This window comes from Ruditapes philippinarum, unplaced genomic scaffold, assembly GCF_026571515.1.
Source record: "Ruditapes philippinarum isolate M1 unplaced genomic scaffold, ASM2657151v2 ctg2465_1_1_1_1, whole genome shotgun sequence".
NCBI classification, from domain to species: Eukaryota; Metazoa; Mollusca; class Bivalvia; order Venerida; family Veneridae; genus Ruditapes; species Ruditapes philippinarum.
The window spans coordinates 32,402-43,742 of record NW_026852754.1 but is presented as its reverse complement, the minus strand read 5'-3'; the positions used below and the strand labels follow the sequence as shown (position 1 = coordinate 43,742).

The following is an 11,341-nucleotide window of genomic DNA, read 5'->3' as shown; positions in this document are numbered from 1 at the left end:
TAGTTGATTAAGATAAAAGTTTAATTTACAGTACGGATATTACTTTTTGTATCCTTCCGGTTTGCGGGAAAAATCATATCTACACCGCTCCTACTGATGAACGAATTATGCCATAATATTTCATTCTGAGATCAATCATACGATTCAAATCATTAAATAATGCATACCAACTGGGAAATGCTGTTATCGTATCTCCCAGATACCAACCAGTCCTTAAAACAAGAGGGCCATGATGGCCCTAAGGTCGCTCACCTGTATATAGCCCCCAACCCCCTCCCCCCCCAACGTTGCAGGGCCAATTTAACTCAAGGGCTTTTATTTGCACAAACTCGGTAGACATCCATAAGAAGATGTTTAATGCTAAACATCTAAGCTCTAGCTCATTGGGCTTTTGAAAAGAAGATTTTTTTAAGTTTTTACTATACATACATAGTTAGAAACAATGACACCCCTGGAGCCGGGCCAGTTTTGACACCAGGGCTTTTATTTGAACAAACTTTGTAGACACTTACTAGAAGATGTTTCATGCTTAATATCTAAACTCTAGCTATTTGGGTTTTTTCAAAGAAGATTTTAAGTTTTTGCTATACACATATAAAGAAAATCAATGACCCCCGGGGCGGGGCCAATTTTTACCCCAGGTCTTTTATTTAACCAAACTTTGTAGACACTCACTAAAAGATGTTTCATGCTTAATATCTTAACTCTAGCTATTTGGGTTTTTTCAAAGAAGATTTTTTAAAGTTTTTGCTATACACATTTAAGGAAAATCAATAACCCCCGGGGCGGTGCCAATTTTGACCCAAGGGCTTTTATTCGGACAAACCTGGTAGACACCTATTAGAACATGTCTGATGCTAAATATCTTAGCCATAGCTCTTTGAGTTCTTTAAAAGAAGATTTTTTAAGTTTTTACTGTGTGCATAAAGGGAAAATCAATGACCCCCCAGGGCGTTCAAATTTTGACCCCATGGCTTTTATTTGAACAAACTTGGTAGAAACCTATTAGAACATGTTTGATGCTAAATATCTTAGCCATAAGTTTTGAGTTCTTTAAAAGAAGATTTTTTAAGTTTTTACTATATGCATATAAGGAAAATCAATGACCCGGGGCGGGGCCAATTTTGACCCCAGGGCTTTTATTTGAACAAACTTGGTAGACACTTATTAGAACATGTTTCATGCTAAATATCTTAGCTCTAACTATTTTGGTTCTTTTTTGGGCTCGACCGGGAATTGAACCCGGGACCTCTCGCACCCGAAGCGAGAATCATACCCCTAGACCAACGAGCCATGGATATTTGATACAAAGACAATCTATTTAAAACCAATTCACACAAATTGGTTAACATATAAATTTATTGCATCATGATTCTTAAAGTATTGATTGATAACTTAATAAGCTCTGCAGTACAAAGTAGAAGAAGAAAAAAGCAATACATTGTCGTATTATGTTTCCGGCAGTTCAAAAGTATGATTACAAAGTGTAAAAGTTGGGCTCGTCCGGGATTTGAACCCGGGACCTCTCGCACCCTAAGCGAGAATCATACCCCTAGACCAACGAGCCGTACATATTATTTATTAAATGTAACAATAACCAAACTTTTAAACATTGTCTTAAGTAAAGCTTTGCTATCAAACGAATTAAAATAGTGGAAGAATTTTTAGGGCTGGAAACCTGTATTAAAGTATAGAAACGTTAGATCCAGTTCAGCAAAAATGAATTTCAAGTTTAAATGAAAATATAAAAAAAAATGTCATCTTTCTAATGTGAGAATATTTCATTAAAAACTTTCTATTTTAACCGTTTCACACAAACTTGTTAATATATAGAGGATATTCAAGTTTTTTTTCTATAAATACAGAATTTATTTTCATCGAGTGGGATGAAATATGATAATTTTCATAGCATACCCGTAAATAAATGTAAATAAACTATCAAATTTAAAAGGACTTCTTCACTCTCTCATTTAATTCGTCTGCAAATATTACATGCCCATAATTGGCATACTGTTTATTTCTTTCACGTGAAACTTTACTTAAGAAACGTAATAATTTGTGTACTGCACCATGTTAAATTTCACAATTTATCGAATAATAAATAATGAGAGAAAATAAAACAACAAAAGAAAGGGCTCGTCCGGGATCGAACCCGGGACCTCTAGCACCCAAAGCGAGAATCATACCCCTAGACCAACGAGCCGCACATAAGCGTTAAAGTTTTACTGAAAATGGTAAACTATGAATTGGCATCTTTGACATGTAAATTGGAAAGGTGATAATCATATCCTTAGACCAACGAACCATGTATATTTCTTTAAAGGCATTCTAATTAAACCGATTCATATAAATAGGTTAATATATGTTATTTATAAATTATATATTGCACCGTGATAACTTCTACACTTTAAATTACTTTATCGAATAATGGGAGAAAACAAGACAGGGTTCGTCCGGGATTTGAACCCGGGACCTCTCGCACCCAAAGCGAGAATCATACCCCTAGACCAACAAAAATATCACATTGATTTGGACATAAAATCATAGATAAGTTTTAGATAAAGCAAATTTCAAGATTCACGAAACTGTATAACAGCAAATAGGCATCTTTCACATGTTTGAAGCCATGATTTCTCTCAATATTATTTGTAATGATATTGCATTTTGTTAAAAGAATTGGGCTCGTCCAGGAATTGAACCTGGGACCTCTCATACCCCTAGACCAACGAGCCATGAATATTTTATTTGTGACAATCTGTTTAAATTAATTCACACAAATTGGTTAATATGTAAAATTATTGCATCATGGTCCTTAAAATATTATATGATAGCTTAATAAGTTCTGCAGTACAAACTCATAAAAAAAAATAACAAGACAGAGTCATATTTTTCTACTAGCAGTTTAAAAATAGTTAGTTTACAAAGTGTAAAAGTAGGGCTCGTCCGGGATTTGAACCCGGGACCTCTCGCACCCTAAGCGAGAATCATACCTCTAGATCAACGAGTCATGTCGTAAGAATGTCATGAGCCGTACAATTTAAAGATAAACAAGAGCCATGTCAACATGGCCATCCCCCGCCTTTTGGTAATGAAAACTGATGGCTATAGTGATTACAGATTTGAAACCTATGTGAATACTGATGGCTGAATATAACAAAGGGCAATTACTGAAAAATAATGCAGGGTAGGTTATCATTGTTGTGTGCTGCATCCCTCCTCAGTAAAATCTATCCACCTATGAAGTTTCAAGTTGATACCTCAAATACTTTTTTGAGAAAAAAATTGAATTGAAAAATTAAGTATGAAAAATAACAAAGGGCAATAACTCAAAAATTATAAAAGGTAGAGTTATCATTCTTGTGCCCTGCACACCTCCTGAATTAGATCTATGCCCCTATGAAATTTCATAATGATATCTCAAAGGCCTTTTGAGTTATGCTCTGGAAAAAAATTAATTTTGAAAAATAAAAAAAGGGCAATAACTAAACATTTATGCAGGGTAGAGTTATCGTTCTTGTGCACTGCACTCCTCCTTAATGAGATCCATCCACCTATGAAGTTTCAAGTTGATACCTCAAATACTTTTTGAGATAAACTCTGGACAAAATAGTATGAAAAAGAACAAAGGGCAATAAGTCAAAAAATGGACAGGGAAGAGTTATCATTCTTGTGCACAGCATTCCTCCTCAATAAAATCTATCCACCTATGACATTTCATGTAGACATCTCAAACACTTTTGAGTTATGCTCCACTCGGGTGAAAAATTAAGTATGAAAAATAACAAAGGGCAATAACTCAAAAATTATAAAAGGTAGAGTTATCATTCTTGTGCACTGCACACCCCCTGAGTGAGATCTATGCACCTATAAAATAGATAAATACAGAATCCCTAAAGAAAGCCCAACACGGCAAAATTGAAAATGTTGCAGGCTCGGTTTGATTGAGCCTGTTCATGGACGGTACTGGAAAGTGCAAGTTACCGTCCACGCCCCCTAGCTAAAGTTTCATTTTGATATCTCAAAGGCTTTTAGAGTTATGCTCTGGACAAAAATTAATTTTGAAAAATAACAAAGGGCAATAACTCAAAAATTATGCAGGGTAGAGTTATTGTTCTTGTGCACTGCACTCCCCCTTAATGAGATCCATCCACCTATGAAGTTTCAAGTTGATACCTCAAATACTTTTTGAGATAAACTCTGGACAAAATAGTATGAAAAAGAACAAAGGGCAATAACTCAAAAATTGTATAGGGAAGAGCAACATTCCTCCTCCATAAGATCTATCCACCTATGACATTTCATGTTGATATCTCAAACACTGTATGAGTTATGCTTCACTCAGGTGAAAAATTATGTAAAAAAAATAACAAAGGGCAATAACTCAAAAATTATGAAAGGTAGAGTTATCATTCTTGTGCACTGCACACCTCCTGAGTGAGATTTATGCACCTATGAAGTTTCATGTTGATATCTCATAGGCTTTTGGAGTTATGCTCTGGACAAAAATCAATTTTGAAAAATAACAAAGGGCAATAACTCAAAAATTATGCAGGATAGAGTTATCATTCTTGTGCACTGCACTCCTCCTCAATGAGGTCTATCCACCTATGAAGTTTCAAGTTGATAACTCAAATACTTTTAGAGATATGCTCCGGACAAAAATGTCGGACGGAAGGTCGGACGGACGGACGGAGACTATTTCTATATCCCCCGCCGAACTTTTTCGGCGGGGGATATAAAGATCAAACAAATTAAAATATATTGCAGGGTCAGTTGCAACATTTCAGTGATAGTACCTGAAAAAATGTTCGTGAAGTTGGCAGCCTAGCAGCCTGAAGTTGGAAGTCTGGATCCGGTTGTTCAAAACATTGGTTAGTGTTAACCAGTGGTTAAATTCATTATCCTCTGGTTAAATTTTGTCCGTTGGATAAGTTATGTTGCTCAAAACTTATCCAACGGATAAAATGCGTTATCCAGTGGTTAACTTTAACCAGTCCGAGGACCACCGGATAAAGCCCTTAACCAGTGGTTAGCCATCATCATTAAAACAGTCTAAACCATAAAAACGTGTTTGAAACCAGATTTTTCTTACAAATATATGTTTATTTTGTCTTAACTAGAACATTTCATATGAAATGCATATGATTAAATTGAAACATTTCTGAAAAAGTGCTTTTAGAACCCTTTTTCAACCTGAATTTGTTGTTGTTGTAGTTCAGAAAATTCAGTTAAACAGTCATAACTTTCTTATTTTTTAATAAAACATACAAGTGTCAGTACTCATTTTCTTAGTTAGAACATTACCCATCTAATGGAAGTAATTTCAATTCAAAATTTGGAAAAAAATTATTTTTGAATTTTTTACCTATGTGTGTCTAAGGGAAAAATAGATCTATCGATACTTTTAGGCCTTTGATATACTTTTGCTTTATTCCAAAAACATGAAAGCACAAAACATTCAAAATTAAGTCTTTGGGAGCTTTTTGATTCTAATAAATTTATTATTCATCAAAAAAATCGGCCATTTTGTTTCCAGAATCACTAACCAACCCTGTTGCATTGTGGTACTTAACCAGTGGATAAATACGCTATCCACTGGTTAGGTAGCCAGGGTACTATCCAATTGTCGAACAATGAATTTTTATCTACTGGATAGCTGACCACTGGTTAAGGATTTAACCAGTGGATAGGCTATCCAATGGTTAATTTTAACCAATGTTTTGAACAACCCGGTCCTGGCAGCCTAGCAGCCTAAAGAAAACTAAGGATAATACAAACATGAAAACCGTCAGATATGAATTGGTAGCACATACTTAGACCACTCCACGTCTTATTTCAGTATCGCGATCTTTATTATTTTAAATAATGAACTTTGTTTTTTGGGGTTTTTTTTTTTTGTTTTTTTTTTTTCGAAATTTGTGAAGTTAGCAGCCTAGCAGCCTGACAGCCTAAAGAAAACTAAGGATAATACCAACATGAAAACCATCGGAAATGAATCGGAAGCACATATTTAGTCCATTCTACGTCTTATTTCAGTATCGCGATATTTATTTTTTTTAAATATTGAACTTTGTTTTCTGGTTTTTTTTGTTTGTTTGTTTGTTCTTTTTTGACACTTCGAAATGGGTGGTCTTTAATTATCTAATCTCAATTTAATATAATCTGCTAATTTAAAAATCAGTCAAATTTACGGTATATTGAAAAAAGAAATGGAGTGACATCCGCCATTTGCCGCAACGTTCGGCGTAAGTTATTCCCCTTGATACGCTTGATTTTTGTTTTAATTTTTCTAGTAATGAATACGAGATGAGTGCCTAAAATATTTATCTATGGATCATGTTTTAATATTCCTTTTTTCAGTTACGCAAAATCAGTTGGACCATATTACTAAAGTGTCTGTTTTCTCCATGTTAACAAATCAATACACGAATACGCCCGTTATAATGCCGCCTATATATGTCAACACGTGTAAACAATAAACCGTTAACGTTATATCCGGACGATACCCGATAGTTGACAAAAATAACGGGAACAAAATTCTGAAAAAATAGTAATCGATTGTAGCCAAAGGGGAAAAACTCATGCCGAAAACGTTGCGACAAATGGCGGATGTCACTCCTTGTCTTTTTTATAATACCGTAAAATTTGACCAGTTTTAAAAGAGGCAGATTGGGTTCAATTGATAATATATTTTTTGAGTCCATACACTCGGATAATACTAAAAGATATTTAGATGTAGCAGAAACGTTTTTAAAAACTGTTACACGATCGAAAATATACGCCGCAATCTGCGGTCCCGTTCTCGAGTTCCTATGGTTTTCAGTACATACAATAATTTTGATATTTTTGTCATTATTTTGCCTGAATATCCCTTTAAACAATAACTTGAAGAAATGCCATGACTTGATCTTTTGATTGCCATTTACAATCTTGTCATGTTGGGCTTTCTTTAGGGATTCTGTATTTATCTATTTTTTGAGTCAGCTCCTTGCCGCTGACTTTTGTTGCTGGGTCGGGTGGGGGCTGTGTTCATTGAACGCTGCTTTGGATGATCTTGCTTATCATATTTTGGGGCATTTAGGCTTTTGACATTATGGGCCTTATATTAAATCATTTATTTGTTTTTAATTCCTTATAAGTTACTAATTATGTATTCTGATGTAGTGGTTTGCCTGCCCGTACCCTGCCTTGTCCTGTTTTTCTTTGGGGTCCTCCTGGGCTCCTTGCCGCTGGCACTTGTTGCTGGTCGGGTTGGGGCTGCGTTCATTGAATGCCGCCTTTCCTTGTCGATCTTGTTTTTCATATTTTAGCTTAAACGGCGCCAATCAAATTAATATGAGCAAACTTGATAAAAGACTACCCAATAATGCTACAACATTAGGTGATCATCTATCAATTGTTTCAGTAGGAAATGTATAAAGATTTATATATTTTAAGCTTAAGTGGCCCCTACAAAAGGGTCCAATCAAATTGATATGAGCAAATTTGATAAACGACTACCCTAGAATGCTACAGACAAAGTTTGGTGATCATCCATTAATTAGTTCTGTAGAAATAGGCTTTTAAAGGTATTTCTACTTTAAGCTTTTTGAATTTGTCTTTTGACGTATTATCTGTGATATGCAGGCTTTTTAATTTCAAAATTCAATAGTGATCTAAAATAGAGAAATACAGAATCCCTAAAGAAAGCCCAACACGACATAATTGAAAATGTTGCAGGCTCGGTTGTTCATGAACGGTATTGGAAAGTGCAAGTTACCGTCCACGCCCCCTAGCACCGGCTTAAGCAGAATTCAACATTTAAACATGAAATGGTAACATTTTGAATTTAGAAACATCCGCAGATGTGTCCTGTTTTTCTTTGGGGTCCTCCTGGGCTCCTTGCCGCTGGCGCTTGTTGCTGGGTCGGGTGGGGGCTGCGTTCATTGAATGCCGCCTTTCCTTGTCGATCTTGTCTATCATATTTTCCCTTTAATTCCCTTATGGGCCTGTTTTTATGCTCATCGAAAAAGGGGAGCATATAGTCGGCGCCTTGTCCGTCCGTTTTCTTGTCCGGAGCATAACTTGAAAACCCTTGGAGATAATTTGTTTAAACTTCATATAGTGGTAGAGGGCATTGAAAGGGAGTGCAGTGTCAAAGAACCATAACTCTATATTGCCCGGCTTATGAAATATCTCCCCTTATAGAAAAATCTTGTCCGGGGCATAACTCTAAAACTATAAGAGATATCAACATGAAACTTTGTAGGTGAATAGATCTCAATGGGTAGATGTGCAGTGCATAAGAACAATAACTCTTTTTGTCCTAATTTTAGAGTTATTGCCCTTTGTCAATTTCAACACTTTGAACTTTGTGTCCGGGACATAACTCTAAAATATGATAAACAAGATCAACAAGGAAAGGCGGCGTTCAATGAACGCAGCCCCCACATGACCCAGCAACAAGAACCAATGGCAAGGAGCCCAGGGGGACCCCAAACAAAAACAGGACAGGGCAAAGACAGAGCACGGACAGGTTAATCATTAAATGATAATTAATTTGTAACTGATTAGGAATTTAAAGAAAATAAAAATAGGCACACAAAGGGGAAGGGGACAGGAGACCGGGGGGGAGGGGGTGGGGAGTAATCAAAGAAATAAAAACTAGAGGCAATGGGGAAGATACTTACCGTAGACGAGAAAACAACAAGGGACACAAGCAAAAGTGTCACCAAAACAGTATGAAACAACATAAGACATACATCTGAGGAACACAGTGGGGCGCCGCCTTGGAACGGTCAGCAGCATAATAATGACTGCTGGGGAGTTTAAACCGGTTAATGGTGCACCAAACCTCGCTCTTAGCCCCACCATGTTCCTATAAACGAGACAGTGTAAATAAAATGAATCCCCGCCAAGTGAAATTCTAACAGTTGTCATGGTTACAAAAGGTTAAATAAGTAAAACACTAAAATGATCATGTAGAAACATATAAAAGTAAACCCAATGACCATAACAAAAGTACTCAATGTCCTAAAGGAAGACAGAGCAACAAGAAAATCACCTACAAGGGCCCGACGAAGCAAGGCAGAAGACGAACATTAAGACAATTCAGTCTCAAAGGGCTTTATGAACTATCCATCATAGAGTCTCCCACTTGGTCCGTCAGATGCAATCAAAAGAGGAAAGCGTAGTGTCCAACTGTAAAAGGGTTGAACACTAAACATGCAGTATGTCTTAAAATAGTAGGGTCATAACCTCTTTTAATAAAACGTTTAATGATTTTAGTAAAAACAGCAGAAAAATTACCATGACCCAAAATCTTACGAAGTTTGTAAATCACATCGCCATAAAAACCAGGCTGGCTAATCCCTTGTCGCAGAAGAGTTTTTAAATCACTATTGAATTTGGAAATTAAATCAAAGTTACGATTGTAAAATTTAGTAAAATATTTCCGTAATTTATGATAGCGGTAGCCCTGTTTTAGAAGCTTGCTGGTAATAAAAATGTTCCGCTCGTTGAAATCCTTTACGTTGCTACAAGCTCTAGCGAATCTAATTAACTGGGAAACATAAACCCCGTAAGATGTTGCATGGGGTACGTCTCCATCTAAATGTGGATAATTAACTATACAAAAGTCAAAGTCATCTCTTTTATCATAGATTTTCGTGTGAATAGAATTGTTGTTGATAGTAATATGAAGATCCAAAAATGATGTACTAAAATTTGAAGAGTTCGTTTTATTAAGTTGTAGTTCATGCGGATATATGTCAGACACCATTTGATCAACATAAGGATTATCTAAATTAAAAATATCATCAAGGTATCTGGAAGTATTATTAAATGCGACTATAACATCTTGTTGTTTATCTTCAGAGAGACTCAACATAAAGTCTCTTTCATAGCAGTACAAAAACAAATCGGCGACCATAAGAGATATCAAGATGAAACATTGTAGGTAGATAGACCTCATTGAGTAGAAGTGCAGTGCAAAAGAACCATAACTCTGTTAAGCCTCATTTTTGAATTATCTCCCCTTATAGAAAAGTCTTGTCCGGGGCATAACTCTAAAACTATAAGAGATATCAATATGAAACTTTTTCTTGTTGCTGGGTCATATGGGGGTTGCGTTCATTGAACGCCGCCTTTCCTTGTTGATCTTGTTTATCATATTTGTAGGTGAATAGATCTAAATTGGTAGATGTGCAGTGCTTAAGAACAATAACTCTTTTTGTACTAATTTTGGAGTTATTGCCCTTTGTTAATTTCATCACTATGAACTTTGTCCGGAACATAACTCTTAAACTATAAGAGATATCAAAATGAAACATTGTAGGTAGATAGATCTCATTGAGTAGAAGTGCTTATTTCAACACTTTGAACTTTGTCCGGAACATAACTCTAAAACTATAAGAGATATCAAGATGAAACATTGTAGGTAGATAGATCTCATTGAGTAGAAGTGCAGTGCAAAAGAACCATAACTCTGTTAAGCCTCATTTTTGAATTATCTCCCCTTATAGAAAAATCTTGTCCGGGCAGGCTTCATAACCTCTTATCCCCTTTCAGAATTCCATTTTATTTAGTTCCGCCCATTGTTTTCTCGTTTAGGGCACACGCTTTTTATTACTTGGGGACCATACGCCGCTTTTCATGGAATGGCACGGAAGTGTCACATTGAAGGTTCCATGATAACCGCCGTATGAACACATCTGCAGATGTTTCTAAATTCAAAATTTTACTATTTCACGTTTAAATGTTGAATTCTGCTTAAGCCGGTGCTAGGGGGCGTGGACGGTAACTTGCACTTTCCAGTACCGTCCATGAACAGGCTCAATCAAACCGAGCCTGCAACATTTTCAATTTTGCCGTGTTGGGCTTTCTTTAGGGATTCTGTATTTATCTATTCTATTTAAACATATCAACATGAAACTGACTCAATCAAACCGAGTCTGCAATTCTTACGTAATTTTGTTGTGATTAATGCTTCCGAGGGATCACTTTGTTTCCAGAATTTTATACTTCACAACAGCAGGGGTCAAGTGCTGTGTGGCAGCTGTAAAAAGTTGCCCCGTACTTCACTTCAGTGTTGTTATATTTTCTGGTCCTTCGGGATCATTGATACCAGCACTATTAAGTGTTGAGAATTGAGTACCGCTCAAACCGGTGCTAGGGGGCGTGAGGGATGTTGCACTTATTCATTGTCCCTCATGTACAGACTCAATCAAACCGAGTCTGCAATTCTTACGTAATTTTGTTGTGATTAATGCTTCCGAGGGATCACTTTGTTTCCAGAATTTGTAGGTGAATAGATCTCAATAGGTAGATGTGCAGTGCTTAAGAACAATAACTCTTTTTGTCC

At 36.2% G+C, this 11,341-nt stretch overlaps 3 non-coding genes across 3 annotated transcripts; all 3 read right to left on the bottom strand.

Moving 5' to 3' along the window:
• Positions 1-1,221: 1,221 nt before the first annotated feature.
• Trnap-cgg (transfer RNA proline (anticodon CGG)) lies at positions 1,222-1,293 on the bottom strand. Its single transcript has one exon. It is a non-coding gene; the product is annotated as a tRNA-Pro (tRNA).
• Positions 1,294-1,495: 202 nt separating this feature from the next.
• Positions 1,496-1,567, bottom strand: Trnap-agg (transfer RNA proline (anticodon AGG)). The gene has a single exon. It is a non-coding gene; the product is annotated as a tRNA-Pro (tRNA).
• A 1,368-nt stretch (positions 1,568-2,935) lies between these two features.
• Trnap-agg (transfer RNA proline (anticodon AGG)) lies at positions 2,936-3,007 on the bottom strand. Its single transcript has one exon. It is a non-coding gene; the product is annotated as a tRNA-Pro (tRNA).
• Between the last annotated feature and the right edge of the window lie 8,334 nt (positions 3,008-11,341).